Raw genomic sequence first — 15,260 nt, forward strand, 5'->3', positions numbered from 1 at the left:
TTAGGCATTCTGAGTCTTACCAGTATGGCTTGTAATTCTTGATAGAGTATTGATCTCGTAGTCTACGAGAACCCCTAGAACTAACATTACTTCACCATCGGAATTTCTTATAACTCCTGGAAAATCACACCTTGTTAAAGATAGGGGGGCGTTAGTGTGAAGCTTCATATAGTTTGCATCAGGTTTCACAACACACATGGTTTGAGCACTTTCTCTTTGTAGGTAAGGATAATGCCCAGCTAATCCATCATAGGTAAGCATATGCCCAGCTTATCAGGTTGCTCAGTTGTCCTTGTTGATATTATGTCAGATTTTGCAGAATTTTGTGTTTTGCCCTTACCCCAAGGTTGAGTACTTGAGATAAAGGCCTTTAGATATAACTTATTGTGGCACAGGTGAGCACGCCAGTAGGATGCTATTTGGGTTAGTATGCAATTTGGGTTAGTAAATTGGCTATTTGAGCCAATAGCATGCTTGATACCTGACCATTTGACTATGATTATGGGTATTCGAAGATAGGTGCTTGAAAGTTTCCCTTAGAACTATTACATAAGTGACTGGTAGATGTCGGCAATAGTTTTTTTGAATGAGCCCATCTCTGTTTTTTTTTTGCCCGTATTTGCAGTGCCATGCCATATCGCTACGGATACCCCCCCCGCCCCTCCCGATGCATATAGGCATAGGCACTCCGCCCCAAAGATCATCTGCGAGGTGAGAAAAACTTTTAAACTCACTCCAAAAAAACATTTTAGTGGTTATGATTATGGGGTGGCAGTACCACGTATCACCTTATGAGTTGGAATTTGTCAATCCACTCCACCATTCTTTGTTATATAGAATATAAGTAAATTTTATTGATTAGGGTGTAAATGAGATACAAATGTGAGAGAGATACTCACTTTCATCACCTTATGAGTAGGAATTTGTCAACCCACTCCACTATTCATTGTTATATAGAAATAGCTTTCGAACCCGTCCTACGAACGGGTCCTGTTATATTAAATTACTAGGGTATGCCCGTGCCTACGGCCCGCGAGACCTCGACGCGCTTGCGACATTACCCCAACAACTCATCGCGCATTCGTCGCAAGGCGTACACACATCTTAGGCGTAAAATATTCGGCACAAGACCAGCGAAACAACTCAATTTATAAATACAGCCGCAAGGCCATCCCAATTACCCATTATCTATAAGCCCAAATCAATTGGAGGCTTAATCAGGTTTTATGCTATTTGGCAACAATTTATAAGTCCAAATTGAATTGTTGACTTTTGGTTGATTTTTAGATAGATCCCATAGTATTGATTATACTTAACAAAATTACACAAACTCTCCAAACACTTGGATCTGCCATGTCACAACTTATAAAAGACAATGGCAACCATTGGATGGAGTCTCTGTGGGCTCCACACCATTGCTTTTTATTAAATAGATTGTAAAAAATATTAGCAACTATGCATACCTATGAGATATGAAAATTATATTAATCAGTAATTCAAATTTTTTGCACCACTCTCTATAAAAAAGAAGCATCAAACTTTGATAAAATTCGTCGACTTCTTTTTGTTGTTAGGTTTAATAATATAAGTTTGATTGAAGTTTTGTGAGAATGCCAACGTGATAAAGATAATATTGAAGCTACTTGAATAGCATGACATTCTTAATCATAATAAAAAAATTATGATAAACACTACTTAAAATGCAAAACTATATTTGTCGAGACATTTATTCCCCCTACATATAATACAAACATGTTTTAGGGTTATTAGTTCAATGCATTTGCATCAAGTTTCTGATTTTCCATTAATTATTCTTTGAGGTTAGTTCAATGTAGTACATTACATTCAATTTCCAATTTCTCATTAATTATTCTTTGAGGTTAGTTCAATGCAGTTGCATCAAGTTTCCGATTTTCCGTTAATTATTATTTGAGGTTAGTTCAGTGCAATTGCATCCACTTTATAATTTCCCATTAGTTATTCATTAAGGGTAATTCAATACAGTTGCATCTAGTTTTTGATGTTGCATTAATTAGTCTTTGAGATTAGTTCAATGCATTTGCATCCAGGTTCCAATTTCCCGTTAATTACTCTTTGAGATTAGTTCAATACATCTGCATCCAATTTCTGATTTTCCGTTATTTATATTTTGAGGTTAGTTGAATGCAGTTGCATCCAATATCCGATTCCCGTTATTTATTTTTTGAGGCTAGTTCAATGCAGTTGTATTCAGTTTCCAATTTCTCGTTAATTATTATTTGCGGTTAGTTCAATACATTTGCATCCAATTTTCAATTTCATGTTAATTGTTCTTTGAGGTCAGTTCAATGTATTTGCATCCAGTTTCTAATTTCCGGTTAATTATTCTGTGAGATTAGTTTAATGCATTTGCATCCAGTTTCTGATTCTCGTTTATTATTTGATAAGATTGCATTTGCATCTAGTTCCCGATTTCCAGTTAATTATTGATTGAGGTTAGTTCAATGAATTTGCATTCAGTTCTCGATTTTCAGTTAATTATTTCTTGAGGTTAGTTCAATGCATTTGCATCCAATTTATTATTTATGCTTTGAGATTAGTTCTATGCAATTATATCTGGTTTCTGATTTCCCATTAACTATTCTTTGAGGTTATTTCAATGCATATTTGCATTTAGTTTCTGATTCCCCACCAATTATTCTATGAGGTTAGTTCAATGCAGTTGCATTCGGTTTTTGATTTTCTATTAATTATTTTTTGAGTTTAGTTCAATCTAGTTTCTGGTTTCCCATTAATTATTATTTGAGGTTTGTTTGATGTATTTGTATACTGATAAGCACCCAAAAGTGTATTATGAAACCCCGTTGAGACATATAAATTTGGCTAACTATGTGTTAAATAATCATGAAATAAATATGTTTTCATACTTTTGCGGTATTCGCAGCGAACACATGGATATGGTTTAAACTTGCAATAAAGCACGAGGAGCGACATGTATATGAATTCTTTCAAATCCACACGAAGCATCAAACTTCCTAACTCCTACCTCTTGAACCCGGGACTCGAATCGCAAAGTGAAAGTGCTCGGACAAATCGTATGATGAACTCTACGCGATAAAGGGAAGTTGTAAAATTGCCCAAAGACCGGACCGCCAATCGGATGCATTATAGGACCCACTATCACGGGCCGCAAGATTGGATGAGTCATCAATCATGGAGCATGTCAAGACAAAATGACAAATTATTGGTGCAAAGTTGACACCTTGCATATAATTAATTAGATTATGTGTTAATAGTGAAAAAAAATGCAAGGTGTCACTTTGTTTTAATGTGGTGGATAAAAAGGAAGTAAATGTGGTTTGATGTTTCACATAGGAGGAAAGGAGATCTCTCAAATAAAGAAGAAAACAAAACAAGGAGGGGGGACACTCCATTGACTCCCTTGACTTCTTTTCCTTACCTTGTATTATTTTAGTTCCTTAGTCATTCTTATTATTTAGTTTTTAGTTTTTAGTAAGAAAGCTTGTAATAGTTTTAATGGAGGAAACTTTGGTTTTCTTCTAGAGAATAAATAAAAAGCAAGTGAGTTTAGTTAGTTTTTCTTCTTCCTCTTCCTCTTCCTCTCTCTCTTTTTGTTCTTCAAGTTTGTAATCCTTTATTCCAAGGATCATGAGCTAACTTCCCTTTTGGGGAGTTAATCCAACTCATGTGAGGGAAAATAATTGTTGTTGGCTTGGTAGGTTGTTAGGAAGAACAACTAGACCTACATCCTATCCCAAAATGATAGTTGGTGTAGTGTCTAGTTATGAATCAAGTAATGAGCTTAGAGATAAGTCATTACTTGATTCAATCATAACATGTATGAGTTTAGAAATGAGTCATACATGTTAGGGATCAAGTTTTTTCCATTAGGGCTTTTCTATGAGTCTAGGAAGAATCAAATTCACCTTTTCAAATCAACAACTAAATGTTATTTTCACATGAGGAGGATTAGCTCTCCACCTTTTCTTTGTTAAATTGTATTTTGTCTTAGTTTCATATTTCGAATCTTAATATTTTTCTTTAATGTTTATGTAGAAAATAAACCTAGTATTAATATAAACTTACTCACTAGTTCCCTAAGAGTAACAACCAAGTTGTAGATGTCCTAACCTTTAGGTTGGTTCGATCCTTACTTCAACTTTACGAACGTGAAGATCGTGAGTAAGGAACTTTGAATTCGCTTTTGCACCAAATTAGAGAATCAATCTTTAAACATAGTAAAAGTATAATATCAAAATGGCGCCGTTGCCGGGGAGAGTACAATGATGTTTGACACGCTTCTCGAGGGAGAGTACAATGATGGCTCGAACTGCGTGTACCAGCACTCGCTCAGACGAAACCAACTAGCCGTCACTTAATGGCTGGCTTGCAACGTAATTGACACTTCAAAGACGTCTGACGTAAACAAGACATTCTTGCACCTGCTGTGGATCCTCCAGAGAAGAAGCACACTTTACGTATGGTCCATTTTAAGGCCATATTCTTACGACCGCGTCAAACAGTCACTCCTCTTCTGTACTTTGTTACTCGGCTTATGTTTAATTTAGGGTTCAAATCCGCTACTCCTTTCATTCCAACAAGGTCTTTCGAGAATTTGAATTTTTCGAGACTTGTGTTCGACCACCGGGACCCGGTAGCTAGAGATAACATTGAGCGTGATAACGCGTACCTCCTCCTCCCCTTCACCACCCGACTATTTTAATGAGGCTACCATGCACCGAATCAACACTCCCATGGAAGCCTTGAGACACATGAACACTAGTATCGCGCAGGATGTTTCTTCGCCGGAAGAGATGATTACTTCCCAAAATGACTTCCAAAGAAATCTTGCTTATCGCCAAGGCCGTTTCCAGAGAATAATGTTTGCAAATCAACTTGATTCAATTCCAAGATCAACTCTGATCCTATAGGCCACATTCCGGACCGGTCACCGGCCGGAAGTTCATGGGTGGCCGGCGGCGAAAACCCTGGTTCATCTTACGCTAACCCGAGGATTCCCCAAGAGTTTTATTTCCCCTTATGCATTGCATTTTTAGTTTTCTTGTGATAAAAATATTATATATCGGTTGATTTCTCATAATTTTGTATCTCCAGACGGTTTGAATGAGAAATTATTTACGTTATGCACTTATTGTAATTCCTACTATATTAGTTGTCCCTTGATGCATTGGGCCTACTCTCAAAGCCCAACGGTCAGAACCAAACGGACTGATTCCAACGGTCAGAAATCAAGTTATAAATCCAACTCTCCTTTTCCACTTTCACTCATTCCCTTCTCTCCCTCTTCAAAAATTCTTTTTCACAAATTCTCAAATTTTTGAACATAATGAATCAAATAGAGCGATGGGAAAAGGAGCAACGCGAATGGGCTATCACAGTATTCGTGATAACAATGTTTATCATTATTTTCTTGTCACTCATATATAACATGATCCAGAACATCTAGATCTATGTAACCATCTCTTTTTATGATTTTCATTTTGTATATTAGTATGGTGTGTTAAATAATTCTCACACATTTGTATGGGTTACATATTAAATAGAGAAGTTCAGTATTAAATATTTGAGTATATTAGTTGTTTTTTTTTCCTCTCTAAAAAAATAATAAAAAAATAAAAATAAATAAAAATAATAAAATAAATAAGTAAATAAATAAACAAACCATAACAAAGAAAGGCCATCCAAAACTCACCAAAATAATTAATTGATACATATGGTGTTCAGAGAAGATCGTGCACGCTACAAGGTACGCATAACACTTGTCACACATGCAGCTCGATTATTCTATCCATATTCTATTACTGAGTTATGATCATCATTTATGAAATTACGTGTAAGTCTAACTACCCTGTGAAACTTTCCTCAGTATTTTTTAACATTGAACCATCTCATTAATTATATTTGGATATCTGACATGACAAGACTTACTGTGGATCCCCTATGATGATGTTCATAATCACATGGGTCATTAACTACACTTGGACTCCAGATTGGTACAGACTCATAGATTGGCTATAAATCTCTTCTTTTTCAGCCATTCTTATTCAAACAATTTTCCTATCCTTCCCTCAATACTACCAATGGATCAACCAAGAAAAATAACGATGAGAAAGACTACCCGAAAACTTTTGAAGATGGCGGTTTTCTCCTTATTTTGACACCAAATCATCGTCGCGGATGGGCGCCTCTTCTATATCATTCAAAGAAATGGTTATTCCGAGAATTGGTTTTGATGTTCTACCAATTTAGCGGATCTGAAAATGGAAAATTCTACTTCAATGCCTATGGACAACGTTCGAATTGACTAAGGAAATGATCTCCGACATACTTCAAATCCCATGAATACCGGGGGTCCCTTTTTCAAGAGTCATCATTTGATTCCGCCAAAACTTTACTACGAAGCTACCGTATCTCATGACGAAGTCGGAAATACACATCACATTGTTCTTCAACGCTCTTTGAAACAGAATCAACGTGTTGTGCTCCACCGGTTGGGACCTGATATGGTAGGTACATCACACCAATCGAAGTCACAAAGCCTCAACTTCACCTACTTTGGATTTTGCGGACTCAAAGAGATGACTTTTGTCTAATCCAACACCTCTCGAACGTAATCACCAAGAAAACAAGAAAGTCGGCACCCTACCCACTTTAGTAACGCTAGATTATGATGCGTTGGGGTTATCGAAGAATTTCTCGAGACACCCCTTCAAAGAGCACAAATAAAAGTACTCCAAACAGATTACTCCGTTGGTTTTTGGACTCCTGATACTCTGATAGAGGAACAAAACAACCCAAGCTCAAATTTTGACCATTTATTTGATGAAAATGCCATGCTGAACATTATTAATCCCATGGAAGGCATTAAACTTCTTCATCGGGGTTTGAGGGAACTACACGCCAAAAGAATATCATCATCACCACTCTTCAGGATTTCCAAGATCGTCAAGCAACGCATGATGTTGAACAGGAGAGAGATCTTGGAAAATCATTCTCGATCCTTGCAAAATCACGCTCTCTAATGGAAAATCAAACTCGTACTCTCTGCCCGGCCAAGGGGACATTCGGATGCAACTCGGCCAACAAATGGAAGAACTAAATGATCACGGTGCACGATATGCGTCTCCAAGATCAACATAACAATCCATAATTTTCTAATATTACTAAGACAATAAATAAATACTCGTATATGTTATTACATTTTTCGTTGTATTATGAATTTTGTCTTACTTTTGTGTCTTCTTTTGTATGAAATGCTTAATAGGATTGTCATCATTTGCGGTGTGACTAATATAATTTAACATGTGCTTACAGGAGGGTCTATTCTCTTACATACTCATTTATCCATCCAGTTTGTCTTTGTCGTTACCTATTTCTTTACTTCATCCACTATGGCATCTTCATCAAACATGGTACCTCCCAAACTCATTCCTGAGCAATCCTTTCAGTCTATGATGGATTCCAATACCTATGGCCATCTCTTCCGTGACTACATTACAAACATCGGGTGGTCTTCCCTAATTTTTCAACCTGACCAAACTTATTCTCCGAGTTTGGTGCATACTTTTATGCTAATATGGAAGACACACCAAAGATTCAACCATGCGCATGGTTTCTACTTAGATGGGTTCACAATCCAAGTTGGTGACACACCTCATATCTTTTTCGAACAATAACTTGCACTAACTTTGGATCTTCCATATCACGATCCCGGTTGCATCATGGCATTACATCTATCATAATTCTTACCGTGCCTTTCAGTGGCAAGCGTTTAATGAAACTTACGGTGATGGTCTTGAGATTAAACGAGAAGGAAATGGCCATGTGGCATGGCGTGATGTCACCATTCCCTTGGCAAGCATGACCATGAACATGGGGACTGCGATGTTATTTGTACTCTGAACATTATGGGAGATTGGCATTTTTCTCACGCCAATGAGGTCGCTTGTGTTGTATTGGTTGCCCTAGCTCAAGGTCATTCATTATTTAACATCATAGGTTGTGTTATCTCTAACCTAAAACGAGCTGGCACTTTTCAGGATCAGTATATACTTTTACCGGTCACCGCTTGCGAATCATGAAGACACATTTCCCACGGTTTGCGGCTACTTTTCATGATCGGGTCAAGGTAGATTCTATGTGCCCAAAGAAACGTAATCATTCGTTCATTGAGGTTTAGGCAATAGAAGCGTCCCGCTTTCGGTACTGAGGCATGTTCGTTGTTACCCCGGGATGAAAATATGAAGACACATTTGAGGAAAGCGGAAACGAAGAATGGGCAGAAATTTGGCGGACTATTATCTTTTGGTAGCGATGCTAAGTAAATGCATTTCCTTCAAGAGGACGCTTTAACTTCACATCCTCGGCCGATGGTAAACTTGAGTTTGCCATTGTACATATATCTAGCTAAACCTTATGTTTGGTGTGCTATTGTTTTTCATGTTTAGATTATGCTATTGTTTTTTATTTAGGTGTGCTATGTTTAGTGTGCTATTGAACATTTTCTTGTTCTTTCTAAATAATATATTATGTTCTCCAACCTTTACGTTCCAAACAATCTAGCCCTAATTTTGCTCACGATTCTCGGTACTTTCTCTTTTAATTATTGATACTTCGAGGACTAAGCATCATTACATTGGGGGTGCTTTAACCCTGTAGCAAATATTAGGCAAATTGCAACCTGTATATAGTTTTTATTTCATGTTAATAATTGTACTTAGTGACAAAGTCTTGTTTCCTTTTCAATAATGAAATTTGTCTAGAAATCTCACATTAGTATCCGAATTAGGATTTGTTTTTAAGAAACTTAAGATAATATGTATGCAATAGTTTATACATCCTTTCATGAACATTCATGTACTGAATATCATTGATTGTACATAGCAGTAAGTTTCTGGAACCAACGGTTAGTTACTTAAACTATAAATCCTGTGAGAATCTAACAAAAAACCTTGACATGAGTGATTTGTGTGTGATAACACAGAGGAGTAGTTTTCCCGATTAGAGAAAATCACGCATCTACTTACTTGATCACCACCCGAACCCTAGGCGAGAATATAGGCCATCTTTGGATCGACATAGCTAAAAATTCTTACCTGTTACAAATTTTACCGCTAGTCACTCCACTGAACCTTTCATCAAACCTTTCACTTTCACCAAAAAAATTCCTTACCCATCTATTAAACCAAATAAAAGAACCTACCTAAGTGATGAGTATGAGAAATAGGATGAAATGTGGAAAGAATAAAGAGAAAGACTTGTCCCAAATAAAAGTCAGTTATTTACTTCAGGAAAGAAAAATAGAATCATGTTCTTAAGCCATCTAAAAAAAAAAAAAAAAAAAAAAAAAATCCATTAGAGGCTTAAGAACAAGGTTAGAAAACTCAGTTACAAGAAGGAAAGAAAACAAAGATTTCTCTAGTATAAATATATGAAGACCCTATTCTCTCATACTCGTAAATTTTAATTATCCATTTCCATTTTCTTGTACACTATCACCTAAGCCCCACAATACTTAAGAAAGACCTCTAGCTCAATTAGGAGTAGGGTGGTGTGATAATAAGTAGTAGACGTGAATGATCGACATCGGCTCCTCTGACTGTCATTGAGATGTGAGGAAACATGTGCCCACTCCACACTGGAGTTAACAAAACCTGAGTGGAAAATTTTTGAGTGAAATTGTGTTTTGACACATACCTGTGAGAACCCATTTAGGTACACTCCCCAAAGGATTCAGAAACAACCCTGCTAGTACATTTCAATAAAAAGTTCACTGCATGTATGATCATATGTAGATGTTTTAATTATTGAATACATATTAACTTGAGTTTCAAAGAAATCAATCCTCGTTCCCTACTAAGGAGATGTATGGATATCTGAGATTAATTTAGGAAACGAAGTTTACGTCACCGAAGTCGTTGTAGTATAAATGAAGTTTGTGAGTATCTTCTCTGGAAAACTCTCACGAGGCTATAACTCGTCCACTAGGGAATTTCTAGTGGTTTAAGGCCTTATTGCATATGGTCAATGCAACCACACTCTGCGAAATGAAAATTAGTTAGGACTACACATTTTTTGCCACTTATCTGTTTTAATGTCTCTTATTTGCTTGAGGACAAGCAAAGTGCTTTTTGGGGGTAGTGTGATAAGCACCCAAAAGTGTATTATGAAACCCCGTTGAGACATATAAATTTGGTTAACTATGTGTTTAATAATCATGAAATAAATATGTTTTCATACTTTTGCAGGTATTTGCAGTAAACATGGAAATATGGTTTAAACCTGCAATAAAGCACGAGGAACGACATGTATATGAATTCTTCCAAATCCGCCGAAGCATCAAACTTCCTAAGCTCCTACCTCTTGAACCGGGACTCGAATCACGACAAGTGAGCTGCTCGGATAATCAGTGATGAACTCTACACGATAAAGGGGAAGTTGTAAAATTGCCCAAAGACCGGACCGCCACTAGACTGCACATAGGACCTAGTATACGGGCCCACAAGATTGGATGAGTCATCAATCATGGAGCATGTCAAGACAAAAATGACAAATTATTGGTGCAAAATTGACACCTTGCATATAATTAATTAGATTAGGTGTTAATAGTGAAAAAAAAGGTAAGGTGTCACTTTGTTTTAATGTGGTGGATAAAAAGGAAGTAAATGTGGTTTGATGTTTCACATGGGAGGAAAGGAGATGTCTCTCAAATAAAGAAGAAAACAAAACAAGGGGGGGACACTCCATTTACTCCCTTGACTTCTTTTCCTTACCTTGTATTATTTTAGTTCCTTAGTCATTCTTATTATTTAGTTTTTAGTTTTTAGCAAGAAAGCTTGTAATAGTTTTAATGGAGGAAACTTTGGTTTTCTTCTAGAGAATAAATAAAAAGCAAGTGAGTTTAGTTAGTTTTTCTTCTTCCTCTTCCTCTCTCTCTTTTTGTTCTTCAAGTTTGTAATCCTTTATTCCAAGGATCATGAGCTAACTTCCCTTTTGGAGAGTTAATCCAACTCATGTGAGGGAAAATAATTGTTGTTGGCTTGGTAGGTTGTTAGGAAGAACAACTAGACCTACATCCTATCCCAAAATGATAGTTGGTGTAGTGTCTAGTTAGGAATCAAGTAATGAGCTTAGAGATAAGTCATTACTTGATTCCAATTGCTAACGTTTAGAAATGAGCCATACATGTTAGGGATCAAGTTTTCTTCCATTAGAGCTTGTCTATGAGTCTAGGAAGAATCAAATTCACCTTTTCAAATCAACAACTAAATGTTATTTTCACATGAGGAGGATTAGCTCTCCACCTTTTCTTTGTTAAATTGTATTTTGTCTTAGTTTCATATTTCAAATCTTAATGTTTTTCTTTAATGTTTATGTAGGAAATAAACCTAGTATTAATATAAACTTACTCACTAGTTCCCTAAAAGTAACAACCAAGTTGTAGATGTCCTAACCTTTAGGTTGGTTCGATCCTTACTTCAACTTTACGAACGCGAAGATCATGAGTAAGGAGCTTTGAATTCGCTTTTGCACCAAATTAGAGAATCAATCTTGAAACATAGTAAAAGTGTAATATCATATACCGTTTACAATTTCCCATTAAAGATTTTTCAAGGATTTGCATCCAATTTCTAATTTTCCGTTAGTTATTCTCTGACGTTAGTTTAATGTAATTCTATTAAGTTTCCGATTTCTAGTTAATTATTTTTTGAGTTTAGTTTATTGCATTTGCATAAAGTTTTCGATTTCCCGTTAATTACTCTTTGAGCTTAGTTATGTATTTGAATCCAATTTTCGATTTCCTTTTAATTATCTAATGTGGTGTGTAATACCAATTTCTACTGATCCATCTATAGTGTCCTTGCAAACATGACATAAAAAATAAATTATGTTTGATTTACCATGTTTGACCATCAAAGATTATCCAGTTCCCGATTTCCCGTTAATTATTCTTTAAATTATGCATGACTCACTATGTGGAATCTGCAAAGATTATCTATGAACGGGTGTTGTTATATTAATTATTCTAAAAAATATTTACAAATATGCAGAACTATTATATATTGATATTATATTAATCACTCATCCAAATTTTTTATAACGTGAAAACCTTACTCCCCATTAAAAAAAAAAACTCACATTTGATAAAACCCCTCAACTTCATTTTGTTGTTTAATAATAGAAGTTTGATTGAAGTTTTGCGAGATTGCCTAATAAGGCGAAGTTCATATATATTGAAGCTACTTGAATTGTAAAGAGTTACCAATCATACGGAAAGAGATAAGATAAACACAAATTTAAATACAAAACTATACTTATCGAGACATTCTCACAACATATAATCCAACTATGTTTTGAGGTTAGTTCAATGCATTTGCATTCAGTTTCGGATTTTTCGTTATTTATATTTTGAGGTTAGTTCAATGCAGTTGAATCCAATTTCCGATTCCCGTTATTATTTTTTAGGTTAGTTTAATGCAGTTGCATTTAGTTTCCGATTTCTCATTAATTATTCTTTGCAGTTAGTTCAATACATTTGCATCCAATTCTCAATTCCCTGTTAATTGTTCTTTGATGTCAGCTCAATGCATTTGCATATAGTTTCTGATTTCTCGTTAATTATTTTGTGAGATTAGTTTAATACATTTGCATACAGTTTCCGATTTCTCGTTTATTATTTGATAAGGTTGCATTTGCATCTAGTTTCTAATTTCTCGTTAATTATTGTTTGAGGTTAATTCAATGAATTTGCATCCAGTTTTCAATTTCCCGTTAATTATTTCTTGAGGTTAGTTCAATGCATTTGCATCCAGTTTATTTTTTAAGATTAGTTCAGTGTAGTTGCATCCGGTTTCTGATTTTCCATTAATTATTATTTAATATTAGTTATTCCACGCATTTGCATCATGTTTCCAATTTATAATTAATTTTTCTTTGAGGTTAGTTCAATGCAGTTGCATCCAGTTTTCGATTTCCCGTTAATTTAATATTTGAGGGTTAGTTCAATGCATTTGCATCCAGCATCCAGTTTCCGATTTCCTGACAATTATTTTTTGATATTAGTTTGATGTATTTGCATCTAAGTTTTGATTTCCCGTTAATTATTCTTTGAGGTTAGTTTAATGCAGTTGTATCTATATTCCAATTTTCTATTAATTGCTTTTTAAGATTAGTTTAATGCTTGCATTTGCATCCAGTTTTCGATTTTCCGTTAAATATTATTTGAGGTTAGTTCGATGCATTTTGCATCCAATTTTCGGTTCCCCATTAATTGTTCTTTGACTTTAATTTCATTTAGTATTATATATGTTTTAAAATATTTGTCATTATTGCTTTGCTGTTATTTTTTTTTCCCATTTTATATTATATATTTTGTGATGTTATTTTTTGTATAATTTAATTTTCCACATGTAATTTGTTTTGATTTGGTATATAATTTATTTAAGCCCAACGCCCACTTTAATTGAGTCTCGTTATTCCGCCGAAATAACGAGATTCAGTTAAAGTGGACGTTAGGCTTAAATAAATTATATACCAAATCAAAACAAATTACATGTGGAAAATTAATTCGAAAATGTATAGTGTTGAAAATCAAAACAATAATTATAGTGTTGAAATTCTGGCCAAATCAAAACAATAATTATAGTGTTGAAAATTTTTAAATTCATAAATTTAATTGGAAAATGTCGTAGTTATTGTGGCAAGAATTGTGATTTTTGGAATCTTTAACTATGAATAAATGTTTAACGAGATTCAGTTAAAGTGGACGTTAGGCTTAAATAAATTATATACCAAATCAAAACAAATTACATGTGGAAAATTAATTCGAAAATGTATAGTGTTGAAAATCAAAACAATAATTATAGTGTTGAAAATTTATAAATTCATAAATTTAATTGGAAAATTTCGTAGTTATTGTGGCCAGAATTGTGATTTTTGGAATCCTTAACTATGAATAAATGTTTAAATCCCATTGTGGATGATGCATCAAATCGAAAGGGTTTGAGGAAAATCGTTTTCGGTGGAAACTATTGTTTTTAGCAATTTAGTTTTTTGTCTCATTTTTTTTTTTTGTAATTAGCTATATTGTTTAGGAAAAGTTGGAAACTCTGTGAAACTCTAGATGTGATTATTTTTTTGTAATTAATTGTAGTGTTTAGGAAAAGTTAAAGACTCTTTGAAACTTTAGATGAGATTGTTTTCTTATTTATATCCTAATTTTTTATAAGTAGTAATAGAGTTTAGCAAAAAATGGAGTCTTTGCGAGTGTTCCAAAAAATAGATTGATGAGGGTATAACTATAATATATATCTAAGGAATTGGAATATGTCGTAATTATTGTGGACGTAATTGTGATTTTTTGAATCCTTAACTGAACAAATGTCTAAATCACACAGCGGATGGCGCATCAAATCGAAAGGATTTTAAGAAAATCGTTTTCGGTAGAAATTATTGTTTTTAGCAATTTAGTTTTTTTTTTTTTTTTTTTTTTTTTTTTTTTTTTTTTTTTTTTTTTTTTTTTTTTTTTTTTTGTAATTAGCTATATTGTTTAGGAAAAGTTGGAGATTATGTGAAACTCTAAATGGGATTGTTTTTTCATAATTAGCTATAGTGTTTAGGAAAAGTTGGAGAGTCTGTAAAACTCTAGATGAGATTGTTTCCTTATTTATATCCTACTTTTTTATATTTAGTAATAGAGTTTAAGAAAAACTAGAGTCTCTATGAGGGTATAACTATAATATATATCTAAGGATAAATATTTGTTTCCTATTTTATCTCATACTTTTTCTTAATTAGCCATGATACGTGGACACTCTAGAAACGTTTCCTCAATTGAAGATAGTAGAGCTATAATATATATATATATATATAAAGACATATATATAAAGACTAATATACAAGGGTAGTCTCCACCCAACATTGAACACAGTAGCTTGCTGCTCAAGTCAGTTAGTGTGCAAAGGTATATATTGATATATAACATCTATTAAAGACTGAGCCGTAACATCGGCAAAGCGAGTGTTTAAATTGATGAAACAACAAAGTGGTTCATCTAATATCAATAGGAAAACCCCATCCAAAAAAATTGTTGTTTTCAAAGAACTATGAAATACTAATATAGTGTCAAATTGACTTTTTGCTTCAGCGCCAGTAATCAAGCCATCATGATCGATGTAACTTAGCTCACCAAAGAAAAAGGAAAACTGCGGTCTGCGGGAGATATTTCCATAGCACACCTG

This window comes from Coptis chinensis, chromosome 7, assembly GCF_015680905.1.
Source record: "Coptis chinensis isolate HL-2020 chromosome 7, ASM1568090v1, whole genome shotgun sequence".
Taxonomy (NCBI): domain Eukaryota; kingdom Viridiplantae; phylum Streptophyta; class Magnoliopsida; order Ranunculales; family Ranunculaceae; genus Coptis; species Coptis chinensis.